This window comes from Formica exsecta, unplaced genomic scaffold (genome assembly GCF_003651465.1).
Source record: "Formica exsecta isolate Colony F162 unplaced genomic scaffold, ASM365146v1 scaffold272, whole genome shotgun sequence".
NCBI classification, from domain to species: Eukaryota; Metazoa; Arthropoda; class Insecta; order Hymenoptera; family Formicidae; genus Formica; species Formica exsecta.
The window spans coordinates 914,994-929,856 of record NW_021849984.1 but is presented as its reverse complement, the minus strand read 5'-3'; the positions used below and the strand labels follow the sequence as shown (position 1 = coordinate 929,856).

Sequence of the window (14,863 nt, the reverse complement as noted above, 5' to 3'; positions counted from 1 at the left end):
ATATAATTTAATATTTGTGGAGCGCCGGGGACACATATAATAATACTGCAAAATTATTATGCAAAATATTAATAATTATGCAAAAAAAAAAATGATACCGCGTTGTCACATTCTCTTATATTGTTGGAATATTACATAAAAAATATATATTGTATATATATCTTATTTCCTTTATTTTAGTAAGAGGAACACTTTTTTTAGAAAATGTGAAAAGATCTAAATTTGTGTTGCAAGTTCCATTTTGATATTAATTAAGTTAAAACCATGATAAGAAGAACCATGGTAAGAGAGAAATATAATTTAATAATACGGACATATATGTATGCAAGTATATTGTGTTATACTATATTATTATCTTATATATTAATTACATTTTCGCTCCCTTTTCGTGCGCATTTACTTATGTTATATAATTACATAATGTAATTCTCTGGAAATAAATAAACGTCAGGTATATAGAAAGATTAATGAGATAATATTTCGCTGCGTCCTTGCACGCATTGCAGTAATAACATTTTCTGTTAAGACGTTAAAGCGATTTACTCTCTTAAAGATAACGTAAGTACACGTACGTGTAAATAGACACGATTCTATGCTATCTCTTTTCTCTCTCTGATAATTATATTTCTCAAGAAATTTGCGCAAACGTGTATTAATTTTTTATGAAAATTACGTTTCGTGTATCAAAATTTCTTCAAATAATCTTATTTCTTAGATTTATTTGCAGACATGTAAAAAGTGCAAAAAATAATTAAATAGTAATGTACTTATTTTATTGTACATATTATTTTATTGTATACAGGGCGTAACAGAGCGCCCGTATCAGCAGTTTTTTTGAGGAAACAACGCATTTTCCTGAAAAATGTTTCATGCAAAAGTTGTAGAGCTCTAAGTGGCACATTATATAATAATATTAGTATGAGATATAAAAAATAAAATATTTCGTAAAATATTCAGTTTTCGATAATCTTACCGTAATACTTTTATGTACAGAATAATGAGACAAATTAATTAGTGCAAAAAAAAAAACAAACAAATAATTGTTTTCTCAAAAAACTGCTGATACGGGCGCTCTGTTACACCCTGTATATTAGCCGTGATTTGAGCAACGATATTTTTTATCATAATCGCTCGCGGAGAAACTTTATTAAATAAGTTGCTAAGGACAGTGTAGCGCAAGTGCGCGCGAGGAATATGTATATCTTCAATAATTGGCGTTCAAGGAATTATCTCGAGGATAGCCTTCAAGCAGCTTCGCAATTCGCATTTCTGAGTTATCCCGCGATGTAAGCGGTCGGGATACAGAATTTCTTCTCTGCGCGCGCACGCGAATAACGGGAAGAGAAGAAAGAGCGAGCCGGTTTTCGCAGTAATACTAATTTCACTGAATCAGCACTCGAGATAAGCTACTTGCACGGGGCCATGATTTATGACCGCTCCTAAACAAATTATGTAGATCGCGGTATTTGATTAGCGGCGAGCGCGGGGAGCGGCTCGTAGTATGAGACCGATACAGCGCCATGTGTATGGCGCTGATAAAACAACGCCTTAGCCCCTTTTAATGTCTGATATTTATTCGGATTTGTTTGACTTTTGTTTCGCGAAATTTCTTCGCAGCTGTCCTCTCTTCTCGAATTCGCCTAATGTTCTTATATGTATGTGCATACAATGACATTACGATCGATCTCGTCAGTCAAAATTTTGAATTTTTAGCTTGTAATATAAGCTTTAGAATGGTGCAAGTGTAAGTATGAAGCAAATGTTAAATATGAAAACATTGTTTACTTTTTATTTAATATATAGATATATTAATTTCTTAGAATTTTTCTTTTTGAATAAGAATTTGGTGCATTTATTTGAGATGATGTTCGTTGTATTTTAATCTAAAATAATTGTGCAAAACTTTTTTTTGTTTATATGAATATTTCGTTTATATGAATTTATCCCAATATCTTTGGAGAAAGCAAAGAATGATTTCAAGTTGTACTTCGTGAAAAAATTGCGTAAATCCTTCCAGTCGTTTTTTAATGAACTTAGTTCTTCGTCGCGCGATATGGGCTTAAGACGCGAATAGTAAAGGGAATGTGTCTTTATCGTGGCCGGTGTAACACCATTGACCCCGCCGCTTTAATAAAGCAGCGGGTTTTCGACTCGATCTGTCTGGACACGCCCAGTGATCCTTTCACGCTCCTTTTCCATCTCCTCGTCTCTCCTCACCCGCTTATCTCCTTCTTTCTCTTTTTCATTCTCTTCCTCGATCTCTCTGGCCGGAGCGCGCGAAACAAATTTCGATCATACTTCTACTTCGTCCAGAAGAAGATACTGCTACGCAGCCGCCGCCGGGGATCTTCGGAACGCACCAAGTTCCGAAGTAATTAAACAGGTATAGTTTAGGTCGTCTTCACGAAAAAAAAAAAAGATTATATACTTCATTTCAGACTCGTAGGCCGAGAAATTTCGTGCCGCGTGTGGCTCGAGTATCGTTCGCATTAAAAAGATACAATTTTAATCAAGTGCTGATAATAAGTTGATATTACATTGAATGCGAGTGATTATCTCGCATGTGGATAATCAGAAAAATATATTATGTAATCGGTATCACAAAGAAAATATATATAGTGTATTAATTTTTATTAAACTTTTGCATTAACGATGAGCTATTATTAGAAAAAGATTTAATATTTTTTGTTTTGTTATTCTTTAAAAATACATGAGCATTATTATCCCAATTTTTTGCTCAATTTTTCTCATCTAAATTTTTTTAAAATTCTTTATACACAAAGTTTTTAAGTAATTCTTTTTTCACACACGTCTTTATATCATCCTCCCCTACATCATGTGTGTTACTACAGAACGTCTCTCAGACAATTTGTTTGCAAGCTCTTTAATCTTTTCGATACTCCCGAATCCTTCACCGCCCCTTTTAAGCAATATTCAAATGCACGACTCTGCCTCAGGGATGCGCACTTTTTCGCGATATAAATCGCCACCAAATATTTCACCATTTCGCTGGCAATGCACTCCGAGCCACAACTACAAGCCGTTCAGGACAGACCACAAAAAAAGGGAATGAGACTGGACGCACTCCGAAGAAGGAATAAGGTCCAGATCGTTCGAGAAAAGTGAGGAAGATATTCCGGGCGCGCTCCGCTGAGACAGAGCCTTGCAATCACTGTTTGAATCTTTGCCAAGTGTTGCCGTCGCATACCAACCCCTCGATGACTTCTCATGGTCCAACCAACCTCGATAGCTTCTTCGTCTTCAAGACTTCAATCTGTCGGTAGTAATTGCGCGCTTATCGGTTCATACATCGCTCTGCGGTAATTTGGTTAAGGGGACTAGGCAATAATATTTGTCGGAAATGGTCTTTTTGGGGGAATTTATTACAAAAAAAAAAATGAATTAAAATCGAGAATTGTCCTTTAACAAAATGTTTATTAGGATCATAAATTATAAAAAAGTTTTTTTTGGTTGAGAATATGCATTAAAAATGGCGCTGCAGATGGCTGATTGAAAAGGATTTTTAAATAAGTTTTGCAGTGATAACTCAATTACAGAAGTTCAAATCGACTTGCAAAAAAAATTGAGCATGTTCACAATATGTATAATTTCGGACTGAACTTCTAAAAAGTCTATGCAAACTTTAGTTTTTGAGAAAAAAATCAAACAGATCTGAAAAAAAACATCTGTTTTTCAACGAACTTTTTTTAAAAAAATCGCCACTTCAATCGCCTGTTTGATTTTTTTTTCTTAACTAAATCTCAATCAAAAAAAAATTTTTTTATACTTTATGATCCTAATAAAATTTATAAATATATAAATAATTTTGTTAAAGGACAATTCTCGATTTTAATTTATTTTTTTGTAATGAATTTCCAAAAAAGAACTTCATTTTCGACAAATACTATTGCCTAGTCCCCTTAAATATCGACGAATATTTCTTGTCAACTATAATCGCTCACATGTTAGGCAGCATCGCGTAATTTCTCCCGTTTGATGGGAATATAACAGCGATGTTTTATTCGGGTGATTGATTCAGTATTTTTCTCTTTAGAAAGAATGAAGGAAGATAAAAAGTATATATTTTTATGTAAATCCACCCAAAATTGCGGTAATCCATTTTTTTAATGCAAAAAAATTGATTCAATAGAAGTAAACGCACATATAAATATCAGTTTATATTATTCGAGTTTCTTAAAATAAGACTGATATTTTTTACTTTTATGAGTCAATTGAAAAATTTGAGATATTGAAATTGCACAGGAAAAATTATTTTCAAGAAAATTGTTCTGTTATTATTTCATTAGACGTGCATAATACTTTTTTACTCTCTGCAGAGGATAAGCAGGAATTTATAATCAGATACTGTAATAATAATAATAGTAACATTATGAAATCTCCCTCGAGACAACAACCATAATGCCTCAGGCGCGATAAAATATGGCTAGACCTATTTGGAATAATCGATACTGCTATAAAATACCAATGTCTATTTCATCAATAGTGATAGCTTTAGGGATCCTATAATAAGAGTTCCTTCTAATGACACAATATTATAGTTTACATCTCATTATCAACGATGTGGAGAAGCTTTTATCGTTAAGTCTATCTATCGTTCTTTTAAACTTTCTTAATTTTAAAAATTTGGAAAAAGAATTCGCGTGAAGTGAATGATCATTATCGTTCGAACATTACCGTTATCCGTAGCGTTAGACGAAAACAACGTTAACGGATATATTAAACAATATTAATTAATTCTTGGTTCAATTTTATGTTTATTGTTTCATAGCTGGATATGTTTTATATGGAAAAAAACAAGGATTGATTTTTTTAAGAATTTTCGATCGAAACTGTTTGAGAAATTCTTATCTTTTCAGAAATTTTTTTCTTTCCAAGAATCTTTAAGTTTTAAAGTAATATGTTCAATTACATTTTGTAAATATTCTTATCGCCGTTATATAGTAAGTAGTATTTTTATTACCGATTTAAGTTGTACTGCTAACATAAGTACAATAGTTATATGTAGGACTAAGAAGTATGAATGGAGGATAAAAAAAGATCAAAAATATTTTCCGAGAGACATGCTGATGTTTTCGTTCTATGATATTTTAATAAGAACGGCGCGATTTCCAAGAGATTACCTTGAGGCGGTTAATAATACATTGATAATTGATTTGTGTAATATTACTCCCGCATGATATCATTTTTTTGAAGAGCATTTTCTATTTTTATTCTTTATAGACGCCTTAGTAATCTTATTGTAATATAGAACTTACATTTTAATGACGAAGACCAATTTGAACGTTTTTAATATAGATTAAACGAAAATAATGTAAAGTTTCTCTACGGCTCATCGATTAATCTCTCGAACCTTTTTTAATTACGAATTTTTATCGAGAGCGAGTAAAGCAAGAGACTCGAAGTTCCTTAGATATTTTTAAAGGTTTGTCGGATATTTTCACTAGGTGAAAATGAGCGATTATACGATGAAATAAAATCGAAAGATTAAACAAGAATAATCTTATTTTGCGAATATATTCAGGAATGACACATGGGTATTCCATTTTTCATACACAATATCATTAAATATTAAATCACCCTATATGAAGAATATTTATGTGTGTGCGCGATACTTTTCCAACTTCATAAAAGTGGTAATATCGAAGAACGGCATAAATACTTGAACGATTATAACGCGAAAGATAAGAAAGTGTAGTCTTGATTTCGTCTTCTCAAGAATTATACATGCGCGTATGTACTTCGCCTGTACTTATATAGATAAGCAAAATTTATAAATTATTAGATCGCTTACCATATAGGGATATTTATTCGATTCCGTTAAAGGAGAAAATATTGCCATGTTGTAAGCTATTTGAGTGGTCGTAACAAGACATCGGGAAAATGTTAGCAAATGTGGGTGGTACAACGAGCAACACGTGCGTACACGTGTGACGCACAACTAACGGACTACTTAAAGTGCCTGTTCCGTAAGAAATCGTGGGGGCCTCTCGGTGCTGCACCGTTACGTAACGTTCCAGTAGGGCGTGTTCTCACTGATAAATTCCATAACGATCCGGGTATGTGATAATTACGATTCGTGATCGAAAGATCAAAGACAGGGAATGACTCGTCGATCAAGCTCAAGCGGCGGAGAAAAAAAAAAATGAAATCGAGCGGACAAAGTTGCTCCGCGTTACGGAATTAATTTGAGAAACGCGGTTGGATCGATAATTTCGCATCAACTTTTTAATGAAAGCGCGATGTTCGTATATGTGCTGATAGTGAGTTTTCAGCATAAGAAAGTACGCAATCTTGTAATTAAATTTTTGGACAGTCCAGAAAATATTTAAAAAAATAAAATTGATTAAGTTTGAAGCTTTATTATTCCAAATTTTACTTTCTACAATTGGACAGCATTGAAAATAGCGGATATTTTTCCTTTTGTATCTCGTTGCTTTTTTGTGATTACTTCATATTAATTTTTATATTAATTTGTAATTTGATTCACATCGATGTTCTGTTGTCATGATTTAACACACGCTCTGCATTGTAACTTACTATTTGTGATTTTTGTAAAAGTTTTGTGAACTTAACTTAGATAGAAAAGAATTCAATATTAAATAAGATCGAAATATATTATTAAAACATCTGCCTTTTTCTGCTCTTATACAGCGGTTTATCAAGAGCGCATTAAATTTTGCATTAAACTTTGATATTACATATTTACTTTCTTTCTCTATTTCAGAAAATTATTTTTTATAATCTTGATATGAATTATTGTCAAACAATTAATTTTCTTTAAATTGAATTTTTCCACTAAATCAAAAGAAAGTTTTTTTTTTTAATATTTTATATCAAAATTTAACGTCATAGAACTTTGACCTCGAATGTATAGCACATATTTAGTATAAATGCCATATGGTGAACAATTTCTGATTGGAGAATTTATGTAATTCAGCGAATATTTTAGCGACTTAAATATTTAATGGGATTATAATAATAAAATATTAATATGATATATATCTCAAATTATAAGAAAATATGAAATATCTCAAGTTATAAATAAAATATGGAAATTATTTTATGTATCTCTTAAATAGCTAAGATTTTATTTAGGCTTATTTAGATTTCTTATTCAGATCACAATCTGAGTATGATTATCGATTTTATAAATGCAAGATATTTGGGAATAATAACGGCGAGCGCCTTCTGTTATAAATTCAAGATTACACGTATGTTCATTATAAATTGCATCAGCATACATTATTAAGAGGATGCCGGATAGCGACAGAATGCGAATATTAGTAGGATTGCAAAATATTTTTGTTGATTATAGATATCAACAAATCCTTTTCCATAATTAAAGTATACATAATAACGGAGTGCGGGGTTTATGATTTCATATGAAAAGTGAAAAAAAATTAAAAAATTACAGTTTTGTTATCGGCTTCTGCCGTCAACATTTACTTAATATAAAAAACCTGCAACCTGCACGTGCCTAACAAGTGAACTCCGCACTCGGCATTTTATCAAAGAGTATTAGTGAACTTCGAGAAGTAAGTTTAGAAGCTTTATAAAAAAGATTTTACTATGCAACATTTTGCACACCGAAATTCTTACTAGTAGGCTTTCAAATACATTTTCAAACGTTCACTTATATTCCTTCATGCATTTCCGAGTGGAGAGGTATCCTATTTTGCACGTACACACCGCAAAATCCTTATATTAAGCAAATATATAATTATTATGGCCGGTAAAACAGGACGGTCCGGCATCCTCTTAAATGAGATTTTTTGATAGCCATTTATAATTAGTGTGTAGAAGTATGCATAACAATTCTGCACTCTGTGGTTGACCCACAGAGCTGGAATTTCAAGTAACTTCAGTGAAATAATTCCAATAATTCCAATTGGCTAATATTCCGCATTCTATTTCTGGTCTATTAAAATTCATTGCGAGTCTTCGCTTGTATTAGTGAGGTAATAATAATGTAATTATATTGCGATTAGCACATGCTATTTTTGCTTCAAATGGTTTGGAGGATGAAATTAAAATGACAACCTGCGCTAATTAACATCTTGAGGAATTTTGTTTTAAATGATTAGACTGCCAGACTTTAAATATTCATGCTGTAGACGTATGGAATCTGAAGTACGTTTCTTTGCCTATTACAAATCTTTCATATTTATTCGTGTAAATATTTAGATTTTTAGCAGATTAATATACATATAAATTACAAAAAAATAGCAATAGAAATAAAGAATGTTATTTTATAGAGAAATATAAATTTCACGTTGGAGACTGTGTGCGCATTCTTGTGAAATACTATTACATAGCGACTAATATCATTTTACTACGAAAGTATTCCCGGGGAAATATATGACATTCATGCCTATCCGTTAATCATGCTTATCTCTTTATATGACGGTATTCAATTCACATGCCACTCAGCGCAATTTATAAAACAGCCGAGCAAATTTGCTTGTTGAGTTGGTTTGGCAAATAATATGTTATTAGAAAATTTATCCGTATATGTCCGTGTTACATGTTCCGTTTAACCTTGCGGTCAAATGACAAATTGTATATCTTTATTTAGTCGGTAATCTTTATAATTTGTCTTTTTTCTGTCAAATTATTTGGTACTGTACAAATTGTCTTTTCGGCGACACGGCAATGAATTATTTACATACACACACACATACAAGCTTATACCTATAAAAATATTACAAAAATTTTCACAATATTTATTTTCTCTCTTTTCATAAATAATTAAATTTGCTTTGGAAATGTCTACTATAATTTATACGACGCTAATATGAATTAACGCGGTATGAGATTGTCAAATTTACATTACTTTTGAAACATATAAGACGGTAATCATATTTTCAGATAAAGATGATCGGCATTGAACGATGAATTGGGGTGGAGTTCCGAATAGGTGAACCCTCCGATTTTTTTGAAACTACACTATTTTTTGTATTTATTAAAATAATGTCTAAAAAGTTATATTTTTTCAGTTTTTTTGTTTTGACCTTGAAAATGACCTTGTCGCAAATTTTCATTATCACATTTGTAATCAGCGTTAAAAAATACAAAAAATAGTGTAGTTTCAAAAAAATCGGAGGGTTCACCTATTCGGAACTTTATCCATGAATTGTTTATAATAGTTGACGAAATTTTATCGATCGACACTTTCCGTCTTCATATTTTTACATCATCTCCCGTTACATTATGTACTTTATCTTTTTATTATGTTTATGTCTTTATTCTTAACCATGATAGGATAATGAGCTCATTCCCGAACGACTCGATCGATTCGATCGCCGCATACGCGATAATGCGTCACACAGGTTATTAGATGTATTTTTCCATCTTAGGCTGGCTTTCGCGCTGATGTTAAAAAACAGTTATGTATTTCGCTATCGCGCTTGGGACTGGACCATTTCCTATGCTCCGTATCTCGACCCGCGCCGAGTTTTAACACCGTGTTCGATAACTCTTCCTTCGATATTCCCACCGTTTCCTTTTCATCTTCCTTCACGCCGCTATGTAGAAAGATGCTAAACATTTATGTTCACACCAACGATGCCCGGTGTTTTCTAAGTGGACGTAATATATCGACCTATCTCGAGGAAAAAGTAAGAGACCTAAGGATCTCGCCAAGCCCGAGCGCTAACCTGAACCTGAACGTTTATTAGCGCCGGGACTTAAATATGAACAGGTGGCCTATACTTTGTTTGATTACGACTTGCTGATCGTCGATGATAATAATTGAAAGTAACTTGTACATTTGGAGTGCGCACGTGTTCACTGATTAAAAAATTCCGTGACGTTTTGGAACTTAATGGCCATGTGATATATAATCCTTTTCAAAATTAAATACTCTGAAAAAATAAAAACTATAGGTAAAAAAAAAGTTTTTATAATGTCAAAATAAAATTTTCCAGCGAGTTTAGTGTCTTAAAAATTCTTGCGTATTTTAATATAGTAAATAAAATAGATTTTTTAACGACGTGAGAAATATTGTTAAATGACATAAAAAAATTTTTCACAATATTTTTGAGGAATAGAAAATTTTGAGATGATCCTTTGTGTGAAGTAAAATGGTACGAGTGTAAATCGCCTATTCTCGATTTCAATTGCGCTACGTCCAATTCTTTCGAAATTTTCCTATTTTCTCATGCGATGCGATATTCGCGGCTCGTCGGATTCCCGAATAATCGTGCGCCCTCGACGATGAGAATAGTTCAGGGTGTCGGCAAGGGAACGTGCCGACGACGGAAGCGCCGTTAAACGATGGCACTATTATTGGAGCGCGGGTGGAATTATGTTACGCTTGTCTTTTATTAGATGACGGCGGTCGCGGCAGTCCCGCCTTTACCGTTCTTCGCGCGCTTCCTACTACTTGAGTTCGTCGAGACTCCTGCGGGATGACTAAGGTCTGCCCGTGCTCTCCTTTTTGGCAATGCTCCAGAACCACTCTCCGGCGAGAGATAGATTTTACCCACGATTCTCTACCTTTCTTTCTCTCTTTCTCCTTCTAGTCTTGGCACAACCTTGGCCAAGCAAGTACTTCTGTCATTGCCACTTGGAATGAAGTACCTCGACGAGATTTTTTTTTTCGATGGAATGCGCCATAGAAAACAAAATGGCGTTTCGTTTGCCTTGTAAGAGATAAAACGATCCAATTTTAATAAAGATAATTTTAAAGATAATTACTCGTGCCTAGATTTTAGTTCTGAAAAAGACATTTAATGTGTGGCGTATGATTATTTTCTTACACTTTTATGTATAAGGTTATCTGTGCTAAGGATATCTGTGATAGTGAATGTATTATTTGATTGCTATTAATTACACACACACACACACAGGATTAGTTTATCTATTTATTAAGGGGAAACCAGTATAACGGCTTAAAAAAAGGCTATTTTTAAGGATTTTCTTTTTTTTCAGATCACTTTATTAACATCACAAAGTACATAATTTGAACTACCTTTTGTAAAATTTTCGTTAAAAAATATTAATATTTATAGCTACAATAGCCAATAGCGTGAGCCGCCTTAGAAAAAATGGGTGCATGCGTAGCGGGCCAACAGAAGCTCTGAAACTAAAAAAAAAAAAAGTATTTTCTTAAAATATGAGACAATAGCTTCAGTTGCATGTACGGATTAAAAAAATAATAATTTGTTACAAAATGGCGGACTTTCGAAAAAAAAGTTCCAAAATCGATAAACAGTTGGTCTGTGTTTTATAACGTTACAAAAAAAACAAATTATTCAATCGAAAATTCCGTACTATATTATAAATAATTATACGTCTATAATAAAATATCATATTTTTACATATAGGGAAGGAAAGAGGAGGAGAAACCGAAATGCTGCATTCGTTATATATATATATATATTTTGTAGATTTTCATCGCCGCGAGGATAATGTCTATATCGTATAATTATTAATAACTGGAACATTGATTGCAATATACAGTAAGATGTTCGGAAATTATGTTTTTCTCTGAACGCTGCAAATAATTCACGAGTGGAGGATGCTAATTTCATTGTGTGCCATTGTAATTTTCGCAAGGAGCATATCTTCAGGGCATCGATCTTTTAAATCTGTTCTGTCAATAATCACGATACACGAAATATTTCACCCGTTTTACTTAACATAAATAATTAATTATACGAGAACTCTACGGGAAAAAAATTAAAATTTTGCAGTGGACGGATAATACCTCTGACAGCAGTCGTGCTGTCAACAGCTTCGTCCCTCTCTCCCTTCAATTAAAATGTGAAGCTCTAACTTTTTGGAAGATAATAGTTTTTTTCTAAAACCTTTTGTGGTTTTTGTCAGTTGCAATAAAAAAGATATTATATACATATAATACAAAATTATAAAAATGCACATTCTTGTGATAAGATAGCATTAATAAATTCTTGTAGCTGAAAATACAGTTATTTTTTATTGGTGTTGTTTAATATTCGAACGTAATCATATCAAGAACGTAATTTCTCTTCTTGTTATCGACTTGTATAATATGAAAGTTTAAAGGATTATATGACAAGTGCAATAAATGTAATGTTCGTCATAAGCAGCTGATATCAAATCTCCTCAAAGAGGACATGTCCCCTTTTCTGATACTCCCACTCATCCGATCTTATCACTCGCGTTAAAATTTAGTTATCAAAGCGAGTAGAGAAATCGTACAATTCTACTAGTAATGGGAATATTACAATATCTGCCATACCGTTGTATTGTGGCTCTGGAGTCTATATCCCGTCGCGGTGGTACGATTTATGGCAACGAGTTTAACTCGCTTACGAATGAAAATGCGAGTGGAAAGTGGCCTTTTGCCGCGCGGAACGGCTCGTAAAATTCTAATCTAGTATTATCTCTGTGGCCGGCGGTACGTACATACGTTCTCCTTGCATATTTCGCTTTATGCGCCTCGTTCGCGCAGTGGCGGCGAGCATGACGATGTTGGCGGATCGAGAAATCTAACGCGCAGGGGAAAGTACGACATAACGAATCGCTCGCATTTGTGGTATGTGTGTACCTATCGCTAGATTTAACGCGCTGACCCCATTCCGCCGCCGTCCCAAATACAACGTGATGCAAAGTACGTATAACGTCGTTCGCGCGCTCGGCGCCCGATCGGAAATCGGAGCGTGCGGGGGCGATCGACTCGAAAGAATCGTCGTCGTCAGTGGCACACGTAATGAAGAATAGATGACCGAGCGACAAGCGACACGCGTGTATGTTGCTCGACGACACGCGAATAGTCCCTATCTGGTGGCATGCGGATATTGTTTCGGACGCGAATAATAGTTGAATATATCCTCGATAGATAGCGATAGCTCTGGAATTGGATCAACCGTTTTTGTTCTATCCCTTATGTATTGAACAACAAATTTTGTGAATAACTCGAATATGTCAAAAGCGTCATAGCTAATCTATATTTATAATATTAATAATTTAAACTTAATATTAATTGTATTATGTATATTATACTTAATTATTATTATTATTATTATTATTATTATATACTTATTATTATTATAATATACTTAATATTAATAATTTAAACAATATTTTTTGATGTTATCCAAACAAGATTGATAAAAAAGATTGCAGGGAGAGAACATAAGTACAATATAAATTATGAGTTTTTTTTCTTATCTTTAGATAATTAAATTATATGTTTATACTCTTTGTTCGAAAAAAAGTACATTTGTTATATCTATTTTAATAAATTAAGTATTTTAATTAATTTATTATAGTTAAAGGAATATTTTGGCACCATGCAGAGAGATATATCGATACGAAAATTAATTTTACTAATTCGTATACCAACTGAAATTGTTGCAGTTATCGCTAAAAATATAAAGTATATAATTCTCTTTGTGGAATCACGCGTTGTTGGAATAATGCGCCACAAGAGATACCTTAAGATTGATTCCTGGGAGAAAGTCGTCTTTTCCATTCGCCATCCGCCGTCTTTTCCAATTCCAGTCGATTACGCGCTGCTAAGAATTGCACAATCGATACCGGACGATTTGCGGCTCTGATGGAGAAAAGCGGGAGACTCATAAGAAATGGCGAATCGAAGCCGCGATGCGGATCGGAATCGGATCGTAGATACTCGTTTCAGTCTTTTCTCTGCGGCGTCTTTTATCCGGACTATTATCGCTGTATCTTACTATCAAAATGACTTTTTAGTGTATGGCAAATTTAACCTGGAATCTTGTTTCAAATTTAACGCGATAGCATATTCTGAATTATATTTTTAATGTACAATTTTTATAAGAAATCTGGACCAGCGCGATACGGGGTGAACCTTGATGATAACGTCACGGACGTGTCGCGATATCAGTATCTACGTCCCGTTTCGTAATATGAACCGACTTAATTAAAGTGGAGATTATTTAATGAGGGCATCATCAAATATATCTATCTTTATCCGAACAGTTCTCCGTTGATCTTCTCATCCGGTAGATTAGACCTGAATTTGCCTTGATAATTCGGCCGATGAACCACTGAAGCTATCGCGTTCCTCCTCAACGTCAGCATACGAAATTTTGTATTTGGCAAAGATATCTTTGAGGAACATAGAGATGTTCCGCACGATCGACAAAACGATTCTCAAGATCCGTTCTGCAGCTTTTCACTTCAGCGATTTTTCGGAGTATAACTGTGACGAGTAATTAAATCGAAAAATACAGCATTATAGTTGCAAGAGATTCAAAATGTGTAGATATCGAAGAGTTGATACTATATAATAATTATATAATTGCCTAGGACATACATATAATGACATATATAAATAACATATATTGACTCGAATAATTTTTCAAAGACGACAATCAGGAAAAAGCAATAAATTATTCATGAAATTTATTATTTCTTCTTATATCGTAGCTCCTAAACACATTCTTTAATTTTGAAATATAATTTTAAATAGGAATTTTTATTTAATAATGTTCTCGTGAATATTTTATTTACGCAAACCTTAATAGAAAGCATATTTTAAGATGTAACATATTTAAATAATCCATATCGTGTCAGTTATAATTAAAGTGGCTTTCGTGCATGACCTAAAAAGAATCTATGACTATTAACTATCTTCTTGCTCTTCAAGCTTGTCAATTATTCCATATTACGATAATTCTATTATATGTACGATAATTCTATTATATATATGACATTCGTACTATATTATATTGTTATATATATTCATGCATTGTTATATATTATTTTGCAATATCAAACAATCAATCTTAAAAAATACGAAATCAGTGATTATATTCGGTTTGAAGCTAACAGTGTTGTATGATTTGACGTATCATTTCATTACATAACGAAAGAG

The 14,863-nt window shown here is 33.0% G+C and overlaps 1 protein-coding gene across 2 annotated transcripts in view; it reads left to right on the top strand.

Moving 5' to 3' along the window:
* LOC115237081 (tRNA dimethylallyltransferase-like) overlaps positions 1-14,863 on the top strand; it is an 84,712-nt gene that overhangs the window by 31,654 nt on the left and 38,195 nt on the right. The window lies entirely within an intron of this gene.